General features: G+C 40.0%; 2 long non-coding RNA genes across 5 annotated transcripts in view; one reads left to right on the forward strand and one right to left on the reverse strand.

Annotated features, from left to right (window-relative positions):
• LOC143839993 (uncharacterized) overlaps positions 1 to 7260 on the reverse strand; it is a 60237-nt gene extending 52977 nt beyond the window's left edge. Inside the window, exon 1 of the long non-coding RNA XR_013231957.1 lies at positions 6989 to 7260. This is a non-coding gene — a long non-coding RNA (uncharacterized LOC143839993). The remainder of the gene's footprint in view (positions 1 to 6988) is intronic.
• Positions 1 to 24313, forward strand: part of LOC143839994 (uncharacterized) — a 203564-nt gene that overhangs the window by 39944 nt on the left and 139307 nt on the right. The window lies entirely within an intron of this gene.

Genomic DNA, 24313 nt, shown 5'->3' on the forward strand with positions numbered 1-24313 from the left:
GCCAGACAATTTGAGGTGAGCAAATGTTGTCCCCATCTTCAAGAAAGGGAAAAAGGAGGATCTGGGTAATTATTGACCCATCAGCTTGACATCTGTAGCTGTCAAAATTTTGGAACAAATAATCAAACACTCGGTCCTTGAGCAGCTGGAACTGAGAGCTGTGATTTCTAAGACTCAGCATGGGTTTTGCAAGAACAAGTTGTGTCAGACCAGCCTTATCTCTTTTTTTTGAGAAAGTGACTACCTTGCTGGATCAGGAGAATGCCATGGACATAGTTTATCTGCATTTCAGTAAAGCTTTTGATAAGGTTCCATGTGATATTCTTGTTGACAAGTTGCAGGCGGATCAATAACTGGTTGACAAATCGTACCCAGAGGGTACTTGTTAATGGTTCAGCATCTTCTTGAAAAAGAGTGACAAGTGGAGTACCCCAAGGATCTGTCCTGGAGCCTGTGTTGTTCAACATATTTATAAAGGATTTGGATGAGGGATTAAAGGGAATACTTATTAAATTTGCAGATGATACTAAACTGGGAGGGGTAGCAAACACAACTGAAGACAGCAACAGAATACAGGATGATCTTGATAGGCTCAAGAAGTGGGCTAAACTGAATAAAATGAAGTTCAATAGGGACAAATGTAATGTTCTGCATTTAGGTAGGAAAAACCAAATACGCCAATATAAGATGGGGGAGACTTGTCTTGGCAGTAGCATATGTGAAAAAGATCTAGGAGTCTTAGTTCACCATACCTTGAACATAAGTCAGCAGTGTGACTCAGTGGCTAAAAAGGCAAATGGGATTTTGGGCTGTATCAAACGGAGTATCGTGTCCAGATCACAGGAAGTGATGGTACCGCTTTACTCTGCTCTGGTTCGGCCTCACTTGGAGTACTGTGTTCAGTTTTGGTCACCCCAATTGAAGAGGGATGTTGACAAACTAGAACGTGTCCAGAGGAGGGCAACAAAGATGGTGAGGGGTTTGGAGACTAAGACGTATGAAGAAAGGTTGGGGGAGCTTGGTCTGTTTAGCCTGGAGAGGAGACGACAGAGAGGGGATCTGATAGCCATCTTCAAGTATTTAAAAGGGTGCGATATAGAGGATGGAGCAGAATTGTTCTCTCTTGCCTCAGAGGGACAGACCAGAACGAATGGGATGAAATTAATTCAAAAGAAATTCCACCTAAACATCTGGAAGAAGTTCCTGACAGTTAGAGTGGTTTCTCAGTGGAACAGGCTTCCTCGGTTTTCCATCTTTGGAAATTTTTAAACAGGGGCTAGATAGCCATCTGACGGAGAGGCTGATTCTGTGAAGGCAAAGTGGTGGCAGGTTACAGTAGATGAGCGATTGGGATGTGAGTGTCCTGCATAGTGTAAGGGGTTGGACTAGATGACCCATGAGATCCCTTCCAACTCTATTATTTTATGATTTTATGATTCTATAATTTCTTTTTAAACAGGTACTAAAATATTCTGTGTTTCTGAAATCCATACCTATGCAAAGAGGCTTAGTAAACAACTGTGAATTCAGCATTTAGTTATTTTATCTAGATTTGAAAGAAATAATTCTTCATGCTATTCTTTGGTGTTTATTTAAATTTACCTTTTAAAACTTGCATTTTGAAAAAAGTTGATAATTCACTGGACAGTATTATATAGAATGCCATCTGGTGGAGCACTATGGCTACTACATGTCTGTGAGTCATTCAAATAAGCATTTATTAGGACTTGTGAAATTTGTTGTTTATACCAAATGTCTTTACATCACTTAAAATATCACTTAAAATATGATATATAATAGAGGGGGTATACATGCTATTTTAATATATGCATTATCTAGATTGCCAACAGTGTACCTGACAATATAAAAATACAACCTTTTAAATAGATGTTTAAAGATTATTGCAGTACTGGTTAGAACAGAAGGATTGTGCTCCCCCCCCCCCCAAAAAAAACCACAAGAAGGACAAGAGTGAAGGTAATAAAATCTTTAAAAAGCCAAATTGTTGAAGGGTTGTGGGGGGTTTGGGGAAGAATAAAATAAATATCAGATTTTTAAAAATGGAAGTTAGTGACTGGATTGTTGCAGACTGGAATTCTGTAATAATATATGAGATAGAAGTGAGCATGCTTCTTTAAAAACTGCTCAAAAACTCTTAGCACTTTAATTTTTAGAAGGTGTGAACATATTTGCATTCATACGAAGTTGTCATTTAATACTTTCATAACTTTGTTTCATGTGTGTATGTCTACCTGTAGTAGAGTAGGACTTAGTATTTTTGTTTGAAAGTTGGACATGTTGTTGCAGAAACACACATGCTATTTTTATATTGGTTAGGTTTTAAAGACTAAGTCCAAAGAAAGTTTGATGTTCCAGTTTTGATTCTTTTAAAAATAATCACATAGAATTTGTGGGATTTTTATTGCTCTGCATATAGAGTTGCATTTTCTGTTGCAGTATCTGTCATGACATTAGGTTTTCTTCCTTGGTTATACATTATCAGACCAGATATCATATGGTCTATTTGAGAAACCTAAACTTTGTCAGGTGTGCATCATTTTTAAATTGTCTAGCAGGAAGGCATGTTTCGGCCTGCTAAAGGAAGATTCGACACCATTGAGCTTTGGAATAAAATAGGCCACTGGAGCATTGGCACGGCACAAGGAGGAATACAACTAATATGGTCAGCCGACTGTAATAATCATTGTCCCAGATGGCACCTTGGGGCTCCCGCCTAGGCATCAGCCTAGAGCAGGGGTAGTCAAACTGCGGCCCTCCAGATGTCCATGAACTACAATTCCCAGAAGCCCCTGCCAGCAAATGCTGGCAGGGGCTTCTGGGAATTGTAGTTCATGGACATCTGGAGGGCCGCAGTTTGACTACCCCTGGCCTAGAGCATGGTTCCCCTTGTCATCTGAAACTCTCCTGGATGGATGGCTTGACGGGAATCCAATGGGCATAAGCCTCTGTCTGGCTTCCGAAACCACTTAGCTATGCGAGCTTGCCTTCCCAACTGTGTTGGCACCCTGCTCACATACGTGCCATCTCTTATGGAGACCCCTAGAATGGGAGAAACTCATTCGCAGACCAGTCTCTCCCCCAAAGGATCCTTCCATTCTGAATTGCCAGCTATGACAAATTAAACAAATGAAAAAATTCAACAAATTATTTGATGAATAACCACAACATGCTGCATAGGGTGGGAGGGTGGGAAACTTTCTGCAGCAGTGCTGGGGAGGAAAGAGGCTGAATGCACATACACTGTCTCTTTCCAAGGCATTGGTGACACCTACTCCTCCCCCCGCCCGCCAGGAACAACACACGCCTCAGTGATCTTTGTTTCAGAGGCTCACTTGCAGGGTGCGCAAAGCAATGCACGTCCCTGCCAGTGGGCCTGTGCCTCCGCCACAGCAACCTTGGGGCCTTTGGGTAAGTCATGGCTGCGATTATTATTACTTACATTCAACTTCATTTGCTGTTTTATTGCCCATTCACCAAATTCTGGGAGATTCCTTTGGATCTCATTGCAGTCTGATTTGCTTTTTATTATCCTGAGTAATTTGGTAACATTGGCAATGTTTGCTATTTCAGTTTTCATCCCCAACTTAACATCTTTTATAGTTAAACATATTTTTTTTCAGTTCGGTTCCTATACCAGTTTGTATATTAAATTATCCAAGTAACCTTCAACTTTAGTACTTAATCAGCAAAAGAGACATCATATTGCTTTACCTTGCTGAGCATCCATGTGGGATAACATTCTCTTCACATTGAAATTTCACTACCCACTCAATCCTGCTGTTTTTGAATTTATCAGGACTGGAAATGTATCCCCCCCCCCAAAAAAAAAACACCTAATTTGCTCACCTCTGTACTTGGTAACGCTTGTTAGTGCACTAGAAAGCATGTATCATTGCTTATCTCAGGGGTCGTCAAACTGCGGCCCTCCAGATGTCCATGGACTACAATCCCCATGAGCCCCTGCCAGCGAATGCTGGCACGGGCTCATGGGGATTGTAGTCCATGGACATCTGGAGGGCCGCAGTTTGACGACCCCAGGCTTATCTATTATCTAGGTTATCTATTATCTAGGTTTAAGGTAAGTAAGCTGAACTAGGAGATAAAATTTTGATTTTGTTTTTATTTTTTCCCTATAGTTGCTGCTTGAGGTCATATTAATCACTGTAACTAATAAAATTGACATTTTTTTCCTTTCATGAGGCTATATGAATGTTATATATATTGTAAAACAGGTAGGACACAGTGAATGAAATATGACCAAATGTTTACATTTGATGCTCCCTACTAACAGCTCAAACAGATATAGATGGAAAAACTTGATGATAAAAGTCTATAATATAAATCCTTGCAAAATAAGTTATTCTTTAGTATGTGAACTGTCATCTGATTAAAATTACTTCTGTTAGATCCCTAAATTCCATGTTTTTTCTTTCAATTTTATTATTGATTTATAGATAGATATATTTATAATCATTTATTACTGTTAGTAAACCTCATTGATGCATGAAACATATGCATGAAAGTTTTTAAGTAAAAGCTATATAGGCATCTGACAGAAATGCTTTAATGAACTTAGGCAGATGGTGAGTGGGTGGGCAGGAAGGGATGTGCTGGTATTTGTCTCTTGTGGCCCTTCCTTGCATGCTCGGAAAATTGCTGATCACCACTGCAGGAAGATAGGTGATTTTCTTCCCGGCCTGGCTGTATTCTGGAGGTTTTTGGTGGAGGGATCATTTGGGCATGGAACTGCGGTCATCGTGGGCAGGTAGTTGTGAGTTCCTGCATTGTGCAGGGGGTTGGACTAGATGACCCTGGAGGTCCCTTCCAACTCTATGATTCTATAAAATTATTATGAAGGATATGGAAGCCCTCTTGAATTCTCTTTGTTATGTTAAAATGTTACTTAACAGTTAGTTACAGAGTTACTTACAGTATTACATGTTAGTTACAGTATTACATGTATTGTTAATTCAACTTATTCCAAAGTAGGAAAATATGCAACCGGGGATTGCATGTTTTGAGTAAAAGGAGTTTTCCATAGCTGCATTTCCAGAGGTTAGAAGGTGTAGACACTACTGAATGTAAAGTTTTTAAGCAATGAGCTAAATAGCTAAATAAAGGCATTAGGGAACAGGGAGGGCTGTATTCAAAGACCTTATGTTTGGAAGGGAAGGGGAGCAGGAAGTGTTGTTGGTGTTAGAGAAGAATGGAATGTTTAAAAGACCAGGACTTGTAATTTCCAGGATAAGGGCGGATGCTGCAGTTTGCAAGAGCTGTGGGAAGCACTGACTCGATTAGACAGCCCATTTAGGATAAAAGGGGAACTATGATCAAGTAGGTAGAGGTCACAAAAATGCCATGTGTTAGCCTCTCTAGAGATGACTTGGGAGTCGCTGTGGTTGCTTATGCTGAATTTCCATCACCAAATGTATAGGATTTTATGAAACAGGGTTGGATTTAAGGATGCTGGGTGTGTAGAGTATGTAGGCTGCCACTCTTAAATGACAGTGGGTGGAGATTGCAGCATTTCATGCATTTTTCCTCTGATACCTTTTAAATTAATAATCTGTAATAAGCCTGTGCTGTTGTGGTAGGGCAGAGAGAGTACAGACCTTGGTTTTAGGATTTCAGCAATAAATCCTAGTTTTAAAAGGGCTGTTGCAAAGATGGTTGTGAGAGCTTGCTGGGAGTGCAGGAATGGCTGAATAAGGTTTAAATCTATAATTTGTTCCAGAATAATGAAATCACATCTGAAAGGCAATATATTATGGGAATTAAACATTTTAGGGTTCTCTACCAATGTGCAGTTATGCAAAATGTGCAACCAAGTGATGTGCCCATAGGAAGGGTTTGAAAAAAAATCCAAAAATTATGCTTACCTTCATCATGTAATCATCTTTTCTCCCCGATGTTTCATATTTGTATATCAGTGACTTTTAAAAACATTTCATATTAACTTTTCTTTTAGATGGTAGAATAATAAATGTATCTCTTTTACACACATAAACACGCACACACATTTCCTCCACATTTTGTTGCTGGTAACTCAGAGTTGCAGTTATGAATGTGATCTGTGTCCAATATATTTTTTACCAAATTTTTGGCTCAGAAATAGTGAACAGCTTGTTGGTGCTAGTGCTTCCCTCCTCCTAAGCACATAACATTTCTCAGTTTAAAGGAATAATAATTTCAAGAATTTGTGACTCTCCCTCACTCTTGCAATTCATTTTGTAGACTTGATCTTTCATAATTTTCCATTCTTTTCTGTCTCATGGATGTCTTTTAAGATCTGTCTGTCTCTCTTCGCCCATCCTTTTAAATTTGCTGTGTGTAACTGTATTTAATTCTTCCCCCATGCTTCTTACTCTTCCAAATTCCCTTCAAATATATCTAGAACTATTCCCCGTTTCTCACAAAGTATGTTATCATATTTGATTTTTCCCCATTCTCATAATTGTGCTCTCTCTCTCTCTTTCTCCCCCCCCCCCCGCCACTATTTATTCACTCATTGGTCTCAGAAATATTATATATCTCCATTAATGTATACAATTAAAATTAGTCTCCTATTACTGAGGTGTAATACAACATAACTTCAATTGGTTTCTTGCTTTTATGTGTTTTATACTCCTAATTTATGTGTTCTATGAACAAACTGTTGATTTAACAGAATTCTTTTATCTAGTGAACATAATACTTATCCATATGGAATATTACAGGGTAATACTGAGTAATTCATTTTTTTATTCTATAACATATATAATAATCAAAATCAAGTGAGTCATAGACTCAGGATGAGCAGAGTCTTAGGTTATCATGTAATGTAAACATAATTAATAAAATGTGAAAGCAAACATCTACCTTCAATAAACGCATTAATTATTTTCAAGACTTTCGACCCTGAGCAGTTGGGTTCTAAAACAATATTAAGAGTATTTCATATTTCTCCTTGTAATCCTTGAGAAAATACCTTGGAACATGGTTGCAGAACATACTAGTGAACTTGCCATGTTTATTTCTTTTGCTCAGGAGGTATGGCTTCCCATAATGCAAATTAGGTTGACTCTGTTGTGCCTTCCACTTACTTGAGGCAGGCTGTTTACATCATCTGCCTTTTAGTTCTATTAGATATCTGCCTATTAGATATGTTTTTGTTACAGGATCAACAGTGTGTCATAATGGTTAGAATGTCTAAATAGAACATGGAAGCTTGCTAGGTGACCTTTGGCTAATCACTTTTTCTCAGCAATAACCTAGTTCATGATTGTTGTGAGGATAAAGAAGAAGAAGAAGAAGAAGAAGAAGAAGAAGAAGAAGAAGAAGGAAGGAGGCTCAAAGTGCCTTACAGTCACCTTCCCTTTCCTCTCCCCTGTGAGGTGGGTGAGGCTGAGAGAGCCCTGATATCACTGCTCGGTCAGAACAGTTTTATCAGTGCCATGGTGAGCCCAAGGTCACCCAGCATGTGGGGGAGTGCAGAATCGAACCCATTGAACCCAGCATGCCAGATTAGAAGTCCGCACTCCTAACCATTACACCAAACTGGCAGGAAGGAAGGAAGGAAGGTAAGGTAAGGTAAGGTAAGGTAAGGTTTCATATTGGAACATCTTGAGAACTCTTAGGTGAAGTAATATAGCCCTAATTACTAGTTTTAAATTCTTCAGTTAATTTTAAAGCATTATCATCTGCCATCATACTTAATGTAGTTCTTCACACACACACACCAAAAAAAACCAGTGGTTTATTTTTAGAATTCAATATTCCAGAATCTTTTACAGTTGGAAATTAATGAAAAACATTCAGCTTCTCTGTAGTTCCATGGTCTTTTCCAATTTTAGAATTCTGTGGGTAGGGTATATAATCCAAAGTAATGGCGTTCGACATTTCCAGAAGCTAGTGATACATACTGAGCTGTAAGCAGGAAGTCTTGTAACATCAAAATCATATGACAGGAAGATACCTCATTGATATCAACCAAAGTACCATGGACAGCAAAACCAAAAGCAATGGGGATATGATGCAGAAGCTGAACACCAGGAGATTAGCATAATGAGAACAAGCCAAGGCTCAAATCTATGAAGAAATCTTCTCAACTGCTGAGTGATGTTGTCTCATTGTCCTGCTGTGCTGTCTACCATGTATGAAAGACATGCAAGAGGCATGGCACTCTTGTTAATTATGCAAGGTCAATTCAAAAGGCAGGGGAAAGGTGGGAGAACTCTCTTAGGGTTGCCAGCTCTGGGTTAGGAAATAAATGGAAATTGAGGGGGAGGGGGAGGGGGATGGCAGGGTTTGGGTAAATGAGGGACTTCAATGGGGTATAATGTCATGGAGTCTACCCTCCAAAACAGCCAATTTTTTTGTAGTTGTAATAGTAGGAAATCTCCAGCCACCACCTGGAAGTTGACAAAGTCGCATACCCAGGGAATTGCTGATTGCCACTATGGGATGGTAGGTGAATTTCCTCCAGGCCAGGCTGGATTTCTGAGATTTTGGGTGGGGGGATCACTTGGGCATGAAATTGGGTCACCATTGGTAGGCAGGTAGTTGTGAGTTCCTGCAATGTGCTGGGTGTTGAACGAGATGACTGGAGGTCCCTTCCAACTCCCTAGAGCTTGCAAACTTCCTGGACCTGCTAGAGAATCCTTATCTACTATGAATGGTTTCATTGCATCAGAAAGAGGCTCCCTGCCTGGCTCCTCTCCCCCCACCCTTCAAGAAAAGAAAGGGGCTTGGCTCCCCCCCACCCTTCTGAACTACCCTAACTACGTGCAGAACACTTTCCTTTTACTCACATTGGTGCTGAATATTTGTTCTCTGACTTCTGCCAGTGCCTCCATGTATAGTCACAAATTCAGTCTGGGTGACATAAACAAAAATAAGGCTTTTCTGCTTCTGTATTGATGCATTCTATAAAGTATGGAACTGTTATGTGAAGTGTGTTTCTGTGTACAGCTGGAAACCTTTAGTGTCACTCCATGTAAAATATATTAACATGGAGGACTTTTCTGCATTATGTGACAGGATATCTTGGATAAGGAAAAGATCTGTTGTTGTTTTAATTCCAAAATTACCAATGAACTAGAATTTCCCACTCTCCTGTAAGGTAATAATAATGAAGTACCAAGTTAATGTCTGGTCTTGCACCGTTTTTATTTTTCTTGACACCACCCCCCCCCCCCTCTGGGAATATAGAAAGCACCACAGCTTTTGCCATTCCTGTGATCTATAGCAAGACTCACTAGCTGGTATTGTTCTGTTTTCTGTGGTCACAGGGGTAGGGAGGGATTGTGAATTGGAGTTCATTAAACCCTAATGCATTCACCCATCTAGGTAAACATTGCAAGGGTTGCAGACTATATGTTTTGTGTGTGTCTTTCTATCAAGTAGAGACAGACAGGGAAGAATGCAAGCCTTCACAGACTCCATGGCACCACTATGTCCATAACCTGCCAGCTAGTTCTCTCCCATTATGAAAGGTGTAACTGCGAAATATTAGGTGGTTATTCTATATATTTTTCTTTTAATTATTTTTAGTACACAGTGTAGGTAACTACCTTCTAGAGCCATGTAATAGCTACTATCCTGCTGTTCTTAATCTAGTACTGGTAGCTGTTGCAGTCATAGTAGGGCCTATCTAACAGCTTGGACTTGCTTATGGTGCCAGCATAAAGGTAAAGGTAAAGGTATCCCCTGTGCAAGCACCGAGTCATGTCTGACCCTTGGGGTGACGCCCTCTAGCGTTTTCATGGCAGACTCAATGCGGGGTGGTTTGCCAGTGCCTTCCCCAGTCATTACCGTTTACCCCCCAGCAAGCTGGGTACTCATTTTACCGACCTCGGAAGGATGGAAGGCTGAGTCGACCTTGAGCCGGCTGCTGGGATTGAACTCCCAACCTCATGGGCAGACAGATTCAGACAGCATGTCGCTGCCTTACCACTCTGCGCCACAAGAGGCTCTTCGGTGCCAGCATAATCCATGCATTATTTCTCATTCCAATGCAGCCTTTTCCAACCTTGAGACCATGGAAGCACACCAGACGTGATGCCAGTTAGTTACACCTCCCTGCCATGATCCTCAGAAGTACCATGCCTCCTTGCCAGGCCCCTGGCAAGCCGAATTCCATTCCCCAAGCCGAAGAGCTTGTCAGGCCTGGCTAGGCCTAGCACCTGGCTGCACAGCCCAGCTTCTATGCCACACCCAGAGCAGCTCAGGGGCCTGACTGGGCCTAGTGCCTGACTGTAGCCTGGTGCAAGGCCCAGTCAGGCACCTCTGCCATCCTCTAAGTCAGTGGTCTGCAACCTTCTTGAGGCTGCGGACCAGCGGCGGGGAGCGCGATCGCGCAAACGCGCATGCGTGGCCCTGCTTCCCTCTCCCCCCCTCCCACAAAAAGAAGCTTGCCGGGCCGCAAGCTAATCGGCCGCTTTTGTGGCCGATTTGCTTGCGGCCTGGGAAGTTTCTTACTGGGGGGGGGCAGGGAGAGGGAGCCACGGCCCGGTGCTAGGGCCGCAAGTTCTGGAATGAGATAGGGTGAAGAGGCAGCTCGGGGAATAACTTGACAGAGTAGCCAGGTTGGAATGGCCATTTAATCTGCCTCAAACTTCAACAAGTGTGTGTGTGTTAGTGGCTCTCCCCTTCACCTGGCTCCAGTTAGCACTTTGCGAAACAGAGCGTGGCACAGGAGGGGAGTAAGCCCAAGGAGCTACTTGGAGGTGCAGCTGGTCTGGAAGGGCCAGTTAAGCTATCCCAACCTATAAGGTGTGTGTGTGTGGGGGCTGTTCCCCCACTCTCCCTCACTGGCTCCATTTGGCATGGACAGGAGGGGAGGGGAGTTGAGAAGGGAGCTGCTTCCTCCCAAAGGAGGAAGAGGGGACCCGGGGAGCAACTCAGCACTGCAGCCAGGCTGGAAGGCCACCCCAACCTGCAATGAGTGTGAGAGGGCTGTCTCCCACTCACCTCCACCACCACTGTCCACTGCCAGGGTCACCAGCCATTCCTGGCTCTCAGCCAAATGACCCAAGGAGCCAGAGATAGCTGTGTAGCCCCTTTAAAAGAAGGGAGCCTTGCCCTCCTGCCCTTCGTTCCAGTGGATGCCTCGATCTGTACCCATGAAATTGACCCAGGAAAGTCTCTTGATGTGCACACTACTGATGATCCTGAGCTGATCACTTCGTTCAGTGGGGCTTACATGCTTAGGCACTCTCTCAACTGACAGAAATACTGATTTCATTAATTTAGGCAGATTGTGAGTGCGTTGGCAGGAAGGAAAGTTTCAGTGTTTGTGTCTTGTGGCCCTTCTTTGCATACCCAGGGTATGACAGTTGACTGCCACTGTGGGATGGTAGGTGATGAATTTTCTTCAGGCCAGGCTGGATTCTGGGGTCCATTCCGCACAGCGTTAATGTTGCTGAAGTCTTACCATTGTGTAAAGCAATTTTTTCTTACATTATGCACGATTTCGTACACAAAATGCAGCACTCCCGCAAAAATCTCTTTGTTGTAGTGCTTTTTGGGGAATCCACAAAAGTGGATTCCCCCTAAAAAAACAAACGCTTGACTCTTGACAACAACCTGCAACACATAGAATCATAGAATCATAGAGTTGGAAGGGGCCATACAGGCCATCTAGTCCAAACCCCTGCTCAACGCAGGATCAGCCCTAAGCATCCTAAAGAATCCAAGAAAAGTGTGTGTCCAACCTTTGCTTGAAGACTGCCAGTGAGGGGGAGCTCGCCACCTCTTTAGGCAGCCTATTCCACTGCTGGACTACTCTGACTGTGAAATTTTTTTTCCTGATATTTACCCAATATCGTTGAAGTTTAAACCCATTACTGCGTGTCCTCTCCTCTGCAGCCAACAGAAACAGCATCCTGCCCTCCTCCAAGTGACAACCTTTCAAATACTTAAAGAGGTCTATCATGTCCCCTCTCAACCTCCTTTTCTCCAGGCTGAACATTCCCAAGTCCCTCAACCTATCTTCATAGGACTTGGTCCCTTGGCCCCAGATCATCTTCGTCGCTCTCCTCTGTACCCTTTCAATTTTATCTACATCCTTCTTGAAGAGAGGCCTCCAGAACTGCACACAGTACTCCAGGTGTGGTCTGACCAGTGCCGTATACAATGGGACTATGACATCTTGTGATTTTGATGTGATGCCCCTGTTGATACAGCCCAAAATGGCATTTGCCTTTTTTACTGCTGCATCACACTGCCTGCTCATGTTTAGTTTACAATCCACAAGTACCCCAAGGTCTCGTTCACACACAGTGTTACCTAGAAGCGTATCCCCCGTCCAGTAGGCATGCTTTTCATTTTTCTGACCCAGATGCAGAACTTTACACTTATCTTTATTAAATTGCATCTTTTTCTCATTTGCCCATTTTTCCGTTGTGTTCAGATCTCGTTGAACTCTGTCTCTATCTTCCAAAGTAGTTGCCAGTCCTCCCAATTTGGTGTCATCTGCAAACTTGATGAGTAGCCCTTCCACCCCCTCATCTAGATCATTAATAAATATGTTAAAAAGTACCAGATCGAGCACCAAGCCCCGAGGTACCCCGCTACACACCACCCTCCAGTCTGATGAAACACCATTGACAACAACTCTTTGAGTGCGGTTCTCTAACCAATTCCCTATCCACCTAACTATCTGAAAATCCAGATTGCAGTCCTTCAGCTTATCCATCAGAACATCATGGGGAACCTTGTCAAAAGCTTCTTGTGGCCTGCCACTGGGTAATAGCAACCCTAGACTTCCTTGGTGGTCTTCCATCCCATTGCTGACTAGGGCCAACCCCGGTTAGCTTCCTGGAAAAAAAATGACAATTTCAGAAGTAGGCTAGATAGGATCCTATTTCTGCTGAGCTCCTTCTCTTCCTCAGACTCTGTCTTTCCCAGTCTGTACCCAAGTGCTGGAGGAAGATTGGATGGGGCTTTTCCCAGGAAGATATTATCCCACGCCAGCTCCATCATTGGCCTGGTCAATTGTCATACGCCCCCCCAGATGCCCCGGCTGGTAGCTGGGTTGTTAGGTTGGACTTATTGTTATTTCCACCATATTGTTTTGTACTTTTTCCATAAAGTTTTTATGGGGTTTTAATGGGGGGTTTAATTGGGGATTGTATTTTATTGTACTGGATTTGTTATGTAACTCACCATGAGCCGGTGTGCCAAGAGTGGCAGATAACAAATCAAAAGAAATAAAAAGAAAAATCTAATATCAAATATTTCCTGTTTATTTTCTTTATCTAAAAATGTTGATTGCTATTAGAATGATGTTGAGTCCTTTAAATAAAGTATAACCTGAATGTTCTGTAGCTGGACTTGAAAATCTAATTTGAAGCATTACATTAAAAAATGCTGGAGGTGGGGTGAAATACAGCCCTATAATTTTCATATCATTACTAGTAATAGTTTCTCTGTTCCAGAAACTAAGCTGGGCATTCTAACAGTATTCTGTTCTGGACTCCAGTGTGCAGCAGCAATAACATTCAAGAGAAGGAACAGGAGAATTATAGGGGCAGCTCAGATCTTGACAACTAGCGTTAGGTAACTTTTCTGTTGAACAAAACTTAAGGCTCCTTAAGGATGAAGCATTAGGACATAAGGCAGTGATTGTAATTAAGTTGTCAATGCCACCTATTGGATCATAATTCTTATTCACACTATTATATTCTCCTTTTCTTCACCTACAGCAAAACAAACTTAAATTGATTCATACCCTTAAAAGACCCGGGGGGGGGGAATCTGAATTACTCAGACTTTGAGAGTAAAAGAGTAGAAGCCAAACACCTGCAAGGAGAATGATTATGATTCAGTTATTGGCATAGAATCCTATTCTCTTCCAGCCTGCCCCTTTCTCCCCACATGACTCCAACTTTCATCCACTATATATTTATACAATTTCAGGCTTCAAATCTTAAGTAACCTTTTTAGAAAACAGGATAAAATAATTGTTTTTCCAGAAAATTGTTACTTCTATTATATGTGAATATATATACTATAAAAAGTAGCAGCCATTGCCAATATGTTAAAATGAGCAAAGTGAGATATAGTCTAGAGATCTTAAAGACGAATCCAACAAGCATTGTGTAATAATAAATAAATATTTTAAATATCTTTAAAATGTCAAGCTTTTAAAAGAATATATTGTTTTAAAAAGAAGCCTGGCTCACAAGAATGATGATGTAAACAAAAGGAAGCAAAAGAGAAAAACAAGCAATATGTCTTCATATTTCTAAGGGAATGCAATGCTTCCTTTTTGGTTTTGCAAAAGATGTCTGGATGTATATGAGAGATAATGTCTGTGCATGGCAGTTTCCCATATATTTGGAGTCCATGTCCCAAATAAGAATGTGTGCTGCAACCCTTGAGGCATTACTGGGCTTTCTATGGAGTTTTCCAAGTGTGCTTAAACAATTCTAGGCAAAAAAAATGGGTTGATGTTGGGATTATGGAACTCTACAGAGAATTAATCATCAATGCCTTTTATTGGCATATATTTGAGTTGTCTATATTATATGCCCTTTGAAAAGGAAAGCAGGTTTAGCCATGGACTGTTCACAGATGTTGCCAAGGGGTGTGGAGGAAATGAGTTCTACTGATGGAGCAATGAGCATATGGAGAAAAGAATCCCAGGCCTGTAGCAAAGTAGGCCTACTTCCATACAGAAATTTTGTGAAGCTTTGTTTCCTTACAGCAGTGCTCTTTGGGGGAGCACTCGTGCTGCTTCGTTGTTTTCCTTCAGTTTGCTGCTATCTTTCTAAACCTGGTTTGATATGTTTTTGGAGTGGACAGTGTGTATATGGGAAGATGTGAATTTCTGTAGCTCCCATAAATGCCTTTTTCCTTACTACCATTCCCTCCTCCCATAACTTCACAGGGCTTAAAAAACAAATAATTGGTATACTGCTGTAGCATTAAAGCATAATGTGTAAATTCAAATTTAGTTCTGCTAACATGAGATTTCTTATTGTTTATGAAGTTATTATGCTAAATACAGATTTTGGATCACTGAATTTATCATTACCACAATAAAACCACAGTGGATGACAAAAAATAAGAAGCCTATAAATCCCATACTCTAAAATTCTATTGGCAATGGAGGCAAATACAGATTTCCCATCCAAAGCTCCTTTCAGAAATATGGAGAGGCAGACTACAAAGAGAAAGTAAAGGGGTACTGGGCTTTATGATAGCACAGGTGTGTGTGCCTGATTCTGTAAATATGAACGACTGTTCCTAGGTTCTCTTAATGTTCCTTAATTGGGTGCCACTAAAAACTGTAGCCGTTAAAAGGAGGAATAAAAAACATTTTAAGAAGCATTTTTCCTTAAGACGTTAAGATTAAAAGAGTAGGAGCCAAACACCTGCAAGGAGTGAGAGCAAAGCCCTTAAGGCAACAGGCATACACTTCATATATAAAGTTATGCAAATAGACACCATCCCATGCTCTACATTCGTTGGATGCTGGTCTCTACTTGTAGAACCTCAACCACAAAATGTTCTTGAAAATGCATTCTACCTGGGAGGAGGAACGTGTTTTCAATGTTGATAGTAGGTTTCCTGGTTACTGTAATAAACAGCACAATCAGTGCACGTTTACTTGAAAGTGGTCCTGTTGAATTTGAAAGGGACTTTCATTGAATTAATATAGGATTACCGACTAAACCTTTTTATTTTTGCAATGATGTATAAGTCTGATGTGCCTTAAAATGGTATTATACCCCACTTTTCTCGGTCAGTAGTAAAAACTTTCAGATGCACTCTAACCAAGTCTTTCCCTTTAAATGAGAATTTACTGGAGACTTAGTATTTTTGTAATAGTTGCTTTATTAACATATATACACAAGTAGAATATTGATGGAAGCACAGAGACATCCCTACAAGGCAGCTGATCAGCCCCAAAGTTCCTGCTCTGTTTCTCTGCTTCTCTTCTATAAGGCTTCCAAAATCCTAGACCTGCCCTTTTATCTTTAGTTGGAGAGGTGTGTACATGTTACCTTCTCTTTGTTCTCACCATTCAAAGGCAGCTCAGGGTGCTAAATATCAGGCACTAGCCTAACAAAAGAATGACCATCTAACAGCCCCAGTAGTACATTTATTTGGCAAAGAATATGCACATCATGGCAGAGAAATGAATTATAGGCTTGAACTGGTAATTCTTCTACTAATGCATTTTTCTCCCTTGCCTCTTCTTAGCCAATTTGGTGTAGTGGTTAGGAGTGCGGACTTCTAATCTGGCATGCCAGGTTCGATTCTGCGCTCCCCCACATGCAAGCAGCTGGGTGACCTTGGGCTCGCCACAGCACTGATAAAACTGTTCTGACCAAGCAGTAATATCTGACCAAGCAGTAATATCTCAGCCTCACCCACCCCACAGGGTGTCTGTTGTGGGGAGAGGAATGGGAAGGCGACTGTAAGCCGCTTTGAGCCTCCTTCGGGTAGGGAAAAGCGGCATATAAGAACCAACTCTTCTTCTTCTTCTAGTAATATAGCTATTCCTGTTAGGTTTCTGTAAAAAGTCACAATTACAACCAAACCTCATAGGATGGATGCCTCATAGGATTGCATTGTCAGTTATCTATACATGTTGAGGAAGGGAGCTCGGAAAGGAAACAATCACCCTGGTTATACGAAAGAAGAGTTAGGGTTGGGTCTTAGTCTATTTGTTCCTGTAAGACCGTTTATGCACTGGGAACTTCAGTGCCCCAGCTCCCGTGCAGGAGCACAAACTGGGGGCGGATGACGTGCACCAGGCCAAGTGCTCCCCCATGTGGGTGCAGGAAGAGGTGGGGCAATCTGCTATGACTAAAACTCCAGCCTGCAGCCAGGCATGAAACCTCCAGTGCATAAATGGTCTAAAAGAGAGTAAGTTAACAAGAGAGAAAAGGAAAGTTAGTGGTCTAATGTGCATATGTATTTAGTCCTCTTCAGATTTCTTTTTTTTGTAATTTTGGGTGTAAATGAATATAATAAAATCTGAAACACCAAGAGATATCATTTCTTTTTTCCTCAAAAAAATGCATCACTGAGACCACATTTTTATCCATAACAACAAATTATTATGCCATGAAGCAAGTCTCTCATACTGTAGCTTTAGATCCAGTTCCCTTAATTGTTATCCTTGTGATCCAGAATTATTTCTGATGGTTAAGTAGTATTCATGGTGGCTGCAACTGTTTGTCATCCCACCCAGGTTTTGAGTTGTAAGTAGTGGATGATGTTTCTGTTCTTCTCTGTTTGAGTTCACATTTCACTGTTAGAGGTGTGTTTCATGTCATTTATCTGGCATTGGATATGTGAAATGGTATTAACATAGCAGCTAAAACCATGATATAATTATTATTGTTTTGTAGAAAGAGCAGCTACTTTAGGTTTTCAACATTTTGCTCAGCTGGGGGTTCATTTTCAGTTACAGCAGATAAAAAGAAAGAGGGAAAGCAGCAAAAACAACAAAGCAAAATTCTGTTTTTTCTATGTCTTTAGGCATATGTTTAACTGTTCTCTTTTCTCCTTTTTGCAATTTGTTGAATTATGATAAAGAAGCATTCTCTCTTGTAGTGATAATTGCATGGGTAGATGATAAGGATTACTTACCTGTTAGTTAGCTATTTATTTCAATTTACAGCCTGCCCTAAAATCTAGTGAAATCTAGTGAAACATTCATCAAACATGACAAAGCTCAACCTTTCTAGATTTTTGGTTTTGCTTAGTGATTGTTAATTTCTAATGCTGATGTATTAAGAAAACACCTGAAGCCATATATGTACTTTAGACCAGTGGTCCCTAACCCCAGGTCCGGGGACTGGTCCCGGTCCATGGATCAGTCAGTACCGGGCCACGGCTTCTCCTCATCCTCCTCCCTGGCTGCTGCCTCGGGGGCTGCCCTGCCACTCTGCTGCTGGCTCGCCTTTGGTACTCTCCAGTGGCCACCATGGCTGGGGCTCCCTCTCAGCGTGGCACTGCACAGCTGCCGCTGGCAGCACCCCCCAGTGGGCAGTGAGAAGTCAGGGGTGCCAGTGGGAAAGCAGGGGCTCAGGCAGCAACGTCCCTCAGCAAAAGACTACCCCCCCCCCGCCCCTGGGCCTCAGTAAAATTGTCAAGCGTTGACTGGTCCCTGGTGATAAAAAGGTTGGGGACCACTGCTCTAGACCAGGGGTAGTCAACCTGTCTCCAGATATCCATGGACTACAATTCCCATGAGCCCCTGCCAGCATTTGCTGGTAGGGGCTCATGGGAATTGTAGTCCATGAACATCTGGAGGACCACAGGTTGGCTACCCCTGCTCTAGACAGCTTTATCTATGTGAAAAGTGTCTGCAGTTAAAGAATCTGATTTGCATTGAGTATAAAATCCACATTGTTTTAGAACTGAGTGGAAGGCACACCCCTATCTTTCTATATAGAGAAATAAAAAATATTTTGTCATCAGAATTCTTAAGGAAATGTTGCTGAAAATTAGTGTGCAGTATTTTTCATATAAATTATGTTTAAAATTATAAGTGACTAATAGTATCTTCATTTAAATTTCATTGAATCTCTTCTTATTTGTAACTCAAGATGTATTCACTTAGTGGGGACATTTATATGGATTCAGGTCATTTAAGGACATTGCTTGGTATTACCTTGTTAATATACTATATTATTGATTATTATTGATGTTACATACTGAAACATTATGTGGTCATTCCTTGTTCCACAAGCAAACATGAGATTTTAGGGGAAAAGCTAATATAATTAGAAAAGGAACTATAGAATGGTAACTTTTAAAATAACCTCTGCTGAAATAACATACACCATATAGGATTATTTTCTTTTGATTAAAAGTATTTTAAAATTCCTGAGTCTTATTTAGACACTTGGATGGGATAGGACCAAAAACACACTTCACATGGTTGTGTCATTTGATTACAGTTGAGTCAAAATGCTGGTTATATATTTGGGATCTGATCAGCCAGGGTTTCTTGAATATATGAAAAAGTGGTTCTTTGGGGTTGCTTATGTGGTTCGTATGACAATGAGTTTTTAAAGGATTTCTGAACACCCTCTTAATTTTTTTCATTGGTTCTTGGTTTTACCAATGCTGGCAGGGCTGTTTTGCAGTGCAATCCTAAACTGAGTTACCCTCTTTTAGATCAGTTGAAGTCAATGGTCTCTGTTTAGGATCGCACTGTTGGTGAGCAAGAATATTTCTGAAATGTGTTGCTCTGCTGTACTCACATTTCATGGCTTGTCCAAACAAAATATTTACTCTGCATGTTGTACCCTGTAACCAATCCAAGAATACAAAAATAATGGTATAAAAAGTTATTCTAGGACAAACTGTCCTGGGTTAGTCTGTAATACTAAATTCCTGCACTGCTATCCTAGAACACTCAAGCATTCCTGAGTAATTTTAATGTCTTTTTTCTGAATTTAGCAGAAGGCTCTGAGTCATAGCCTTTAAACACCTCTTCTCTCCCTGGTTAAAGAGAACTGTTGTTTTGTGGGGCTGAGGCAGTTTGAATAATCTTATATGGTTTGTCTTGGCATATACAACATGTACATAAATTGGGATTGGCAAATGTCCGCAGCAGCAGGAGGAAACTATATAGCTGTTCCAATTTTGACTTTAACAGCATCCATTTCAGGCATATGATGCTTCTAATCATATGTAAATCTGTAGAGTTCAAAAGTACATTTCAGATGAAGTATAATTGGAATCTATAGAAGTGTGGAATTAACTGCATTACAATATAAGAACCTTCTCAGTGTTCTCTGGAAAAAGTATACTGAAGGAGAGGTCTTAAACATTTCATGTGTTGAGCTAGTAAATATAGAAGAAAAGTATTAAAATGTGCTCATCCATTCATGAAGAGTTGGGCATTTCTTTACAAAAATGAAGAATTTCATTGCTCTTATTATTGCTGTTTTTATATAAAATAATTCTCCAAGCTCATACAAATGCATACTTTAAGTAAGGAAATAAATCCAATTCCTTGGAATAATGATGAATATGTAGCTTATTTTTCATTTAAAAACTAAATTTGGCAGTCCTGTTTAATTGTTCCCCTACAATGGATCAAAAAACTCTTAGCTAAGTGAAATAGAAAAGTATGAAAAAAGACAGCAGAATAAACAGATTCTGTTTGTAAAACAATTTCTACACTTTGATAGTGTACTATATGATTTTCAGAGAGCAGATAGTTCTGACTGTGCATCTGTGTGAAGCGAGGGAGTTTCCTGCTTTAAAGCATCAGCAGTCAGGTTGGGCGTTCCCATTTAGTACTCGCTGTTTCCCCCTCCCAGTGATTGTCCTTTGTGTAACCCCAACTAATTCAGAAATCTTGCTGCTGTAGTGAGGACTGCCCTGTCATGTGACTGAGGCAACTCTTGCAGCCTGTGATTGGGTAGTAGCTAATTGGCGGCTCTCTATAAGAACTCCCTGCCTTCGTGTTAGTAGAAACTTTACTCACATGGCTTAGTTATATGTAGGTTGGGAAGCTGTGACGAGACAGTGATTCAGCAGCATGTGATAAAGTTTAACACTGGTATGGGCTTGACCAAACGGTATACAATAAAGCCAGCTGCAGCCAATTTGGATTAATGAGTGTCTCCTAGGAGTTTGGTAACTGTCACTTTAAGATTGTTTACCCAGTTCAGAATCTTTGACAGGAACTTGTCTGAGCTTATGTTCCTTTCTTACTACCTTGTTTTTGTCACAGGAACGAAGTGCTTGATGACTCTTTCCTTTGGAAAATGATTGGGGGGGGGGGCAATCATTCAGCTTGCCTGCTGACAGAAGTATTTTGTAGTTTGATGTCTTGATTTAGTAAAGGATTTTTAGTTATTGAGAGCTGTAAAAATCTATTGCCAGGAAATATTGTTCCCTTGTAAAAGGTAAGTGTGAAATGGTGCTTTTTACTGCTAAATAACATATTTTAGTTTTTGTATGCTAAAGTTTCTCAAAATGTAATGAGAACTCTGAAACTAAATATAGTGATTTTTCAGTGGCTCTGTTTATATTTGAAATGATCTGCATTTTCTAAAAAAAACAAGAATTAATGAAGGGGTTTTGAAGTAGTGATTAAAATATAAAGTTTCTGGTTAAAATGTGTTTGGGAATAATGGAACTTTTGACTTTTGCTATTTCTTTTATTATTTAGCTGTGAATTGAGTGTTTTAATTCCAGGCTCAGTGTGTAATAAGCCTTGCTTGTACAGGAAAGTAAACCTTAACATTGTAGTTTTTCTTCCTCATTGCTTGTAGCATGTGTAGTAGTAGTAGGGACCTTAAAACCAAGCCACCCTATTTTAACTAATATAATGAAGTTCTGTTATCAATGAGTATAGATGCTGCCTTGTCCTGTAAATAGTTTCTGATTATTATAAGACAGGGAAGGTTAAATAGATTTCAATATGGTAGTTCCATGTAACTTAGAAATGTAAATATGAAGTACATATTTGAAGAAAGAAAAGCTGGGAAAACTTAAAGCAGTAAAAAAATCCTCAATGAACTTTTCAGTATAACAAGACTTTCATGAACTGTGTTTCTGTATTAGTCATACTTCCTTCAGTTAGCTCATTTTTAGCTTTTCCTTATGAACAGTTGTGTTGAAACAAATACAGGAAACAATTAGTTTTTAGTCAATAAAGCTAAGTGTGGCTATTATTGGGGGGAAATTGGCGGGAAAAGTGTGTACCGTTCTTTTCCCCCTGTGGAGTAATACCTGGTTTTATTTTCATTTGTGCTAAATACTAGTTCTGAAATGGTTTATTTGCTTTTTTTGTTGATTTGTTTTTTAAAGATTTATAGGCGACAGAGAGGGAATAGTTTTGTTCCTTAATACTTTGCATTAACTGTTGACAAATCATTCCCTTTTTCAGTTAGTATGATATCTGGGAAATCTTTTAAACAATGCTTTCCATAAAAAAATTCCATTAAAATAAACACTGTAAAAAGTAGGCAGGAAATGCCTAATAACAGGAGCAATAAAGAATAAACCTTCAGATAAGCATGTGTGCTAACAGCTCTGTTCCCTAGTAAATCAAGAGGAATGTGACCCCACCTTGACTATCAATCTTTTTCTTGTTAGGGTGTGGCTAAGGAACACCTGGGAAAAGGCTCCTTCCTAATCTTAAGCACGTTGTTCCAGAGGCTTTACAATGTCTTTGTTAGTCCTAAAAGATAGCATAGGAAGTTTTTACTTGTAAAGGAATCCAAGAAATATCAATAACTTTTCCCATAACTAGTATGAAAGGTATTCAGAGGCAGTCCAGTATATTTCAAGATGTACCTTACTGTCTGCCTAAAAATAAATAAAACAAAACACCTCTGTAAAATCTTGGTTGCAAGAACTTTTTTACAAAATGGTAATGAACACAAGTTCTTGAAAATAACAGTTAAAACAGTACATATTGCCAGCTCCCAAAAGATTCTATTTTTATGGTAGCTTTGTATATCTTGCTTTTTTCTCTTTATGGCTTCATTCTGGAAATATCTTTAAAAGCATGAATGATAATGCTTATACATTCTGCTAACTAGGGGAGCCCCTGTAAACTGTAGGTACTGAGCAGGATCAGAGGGGAAAAGAAATCTCATAAACATATACCCTTAAATGTTTCTAAGATTGGGACAGCCAGTGCAAATTAAATAATTGTTAACAGTAATCAGATTCTTTTAAAAATCTTCTCAATGTATGTAGTAACATGTGCTTACATCACCATCTCATTGATTATCACTCCAATAGGAAAATATGTCTCATCTGTTCAGTGTCTTGAAATGGAGTTCCTTGATGTGGCAGGCTTTTAGACTTCAGCTGGTTTTGACCACATGTGTATATTGTGAAAACTGGTTCAAAACTTGCAATCAAGTTGAGGCTGGGTATGTCAGTTCAGAGTTATGGAAAGTCATGGTAGTTTGTGGAGTCTCCTGAAGAGATGTGTAAGATTCCAGTATTGTACAGCCATAGGGTAAACTAGGTCATGGTAAAATCAGTGGCACTTCTCCAAATTATAATGCAAGAGCTACCACAGTTTTGATAACTATATAGCCTTCCATTTTTCTGATAAGCCTAGTTCATTAGGTGAAGATTCTTTCCTTCCTCAAAATGTGTGCTGAGGAAGCATTGAAGCATTTAACATTGTATTATGGGTGAGAATTATTTTAGTATATACAGTGAATCCAAATTTGCTTTCAAAGGACTAATTATTATGCTGTTTATATATGAGGCTGTATGAACATTTCAAGCATTATTTCACTTGCAATGTGACTTAAGAATATCTCCTTTACTACTGAGGTGACCATTTTCCTAACAAGGTACTTACCATAAAAACCTATGTGTTGATTTGCTTTCATGGAGTTGCCAGTTTCAGGGAGAGTCCTTAGGAACTTTAGTTATTAAAGTTTCTTGCCTGACTTCATTCACTGACATGTATATGAATGAAATAACAAAATTTTGCATTATAGAACATTTGTGGTAAAACTTTATAAATATTTATTTTCATTTATTTACAATATTTATGTCTTACATTTCTGCCTTCATTAGGGCCTTCAAGAGAACTAACAGCTTAAAAATATGCATCTTAAAAATCATCAAGCCAACAAAAACATGTAATTAAAACAAACTGAGTTAATATACACATACAAAACATAAAAAACAACAATTTAAAAAAATGAGCAGAAAGGAGGGATCCCTGAGATCATGCCACCCGCAAAGTCTTTACCTGCTGGTGAAAGGTGGCAACTGAAGGGGACAAATGGATCTTAGCTGAAAGGGAGTTTCAGAGTTCTGGTGCCACAACAGGGAAGGATCTCTTTGGGGTTGCTCTGCCTATTCTCAGAACGTGGAGGCACCCAAGGAAGTCTTTGGGTACATTCATAAGGAGTATGCTGGTTCCAAATGATACAGTGCTTTAAAGGTGAATACCTACATTCTTAATTGAGAGCCAGTATAGATAGGCATGGTCCCTACAACCCATTCCAGTCAATATCCTAGCTGCAGTATTCTGCACCACTTTTCAAGGGCAGCTTCATGTAAAATGCATTGCCATTATCTAATCTAGATGAATAATCTAATCTAGATGTTATCTGGGCATGTGCAACAGTAGCCAGATATTTCTGCCCAGGAAAGTTATCATTGTACATGTATATATATAAAAAGTTATCGCTGTGTGTTCTTCATTCAGTAAAACATATGCACATACAGGAACAGTTGTGTTGAGTTACACAGTGTTAACAAATGACTGCTTAATTTTAAACATGGATAGTTTAAGAAATGCATATACGAATGAGTTAAATCTGGACAAGGCCAGTGTAAGTAT

Source organism: Paroedura picta, chromosome 6, assembly GCF_049243985.1.
Source record: "Paroedura picta isolate Pp20150507F chromosome 6, Ppicta_v3.0, whole genome shotgun sequence".
NCBI lineage: Eukaryota > Metazoa > Chordata > Lepidosauria > Squamata > Gekkonidae > Paroedura > Paroedura picta.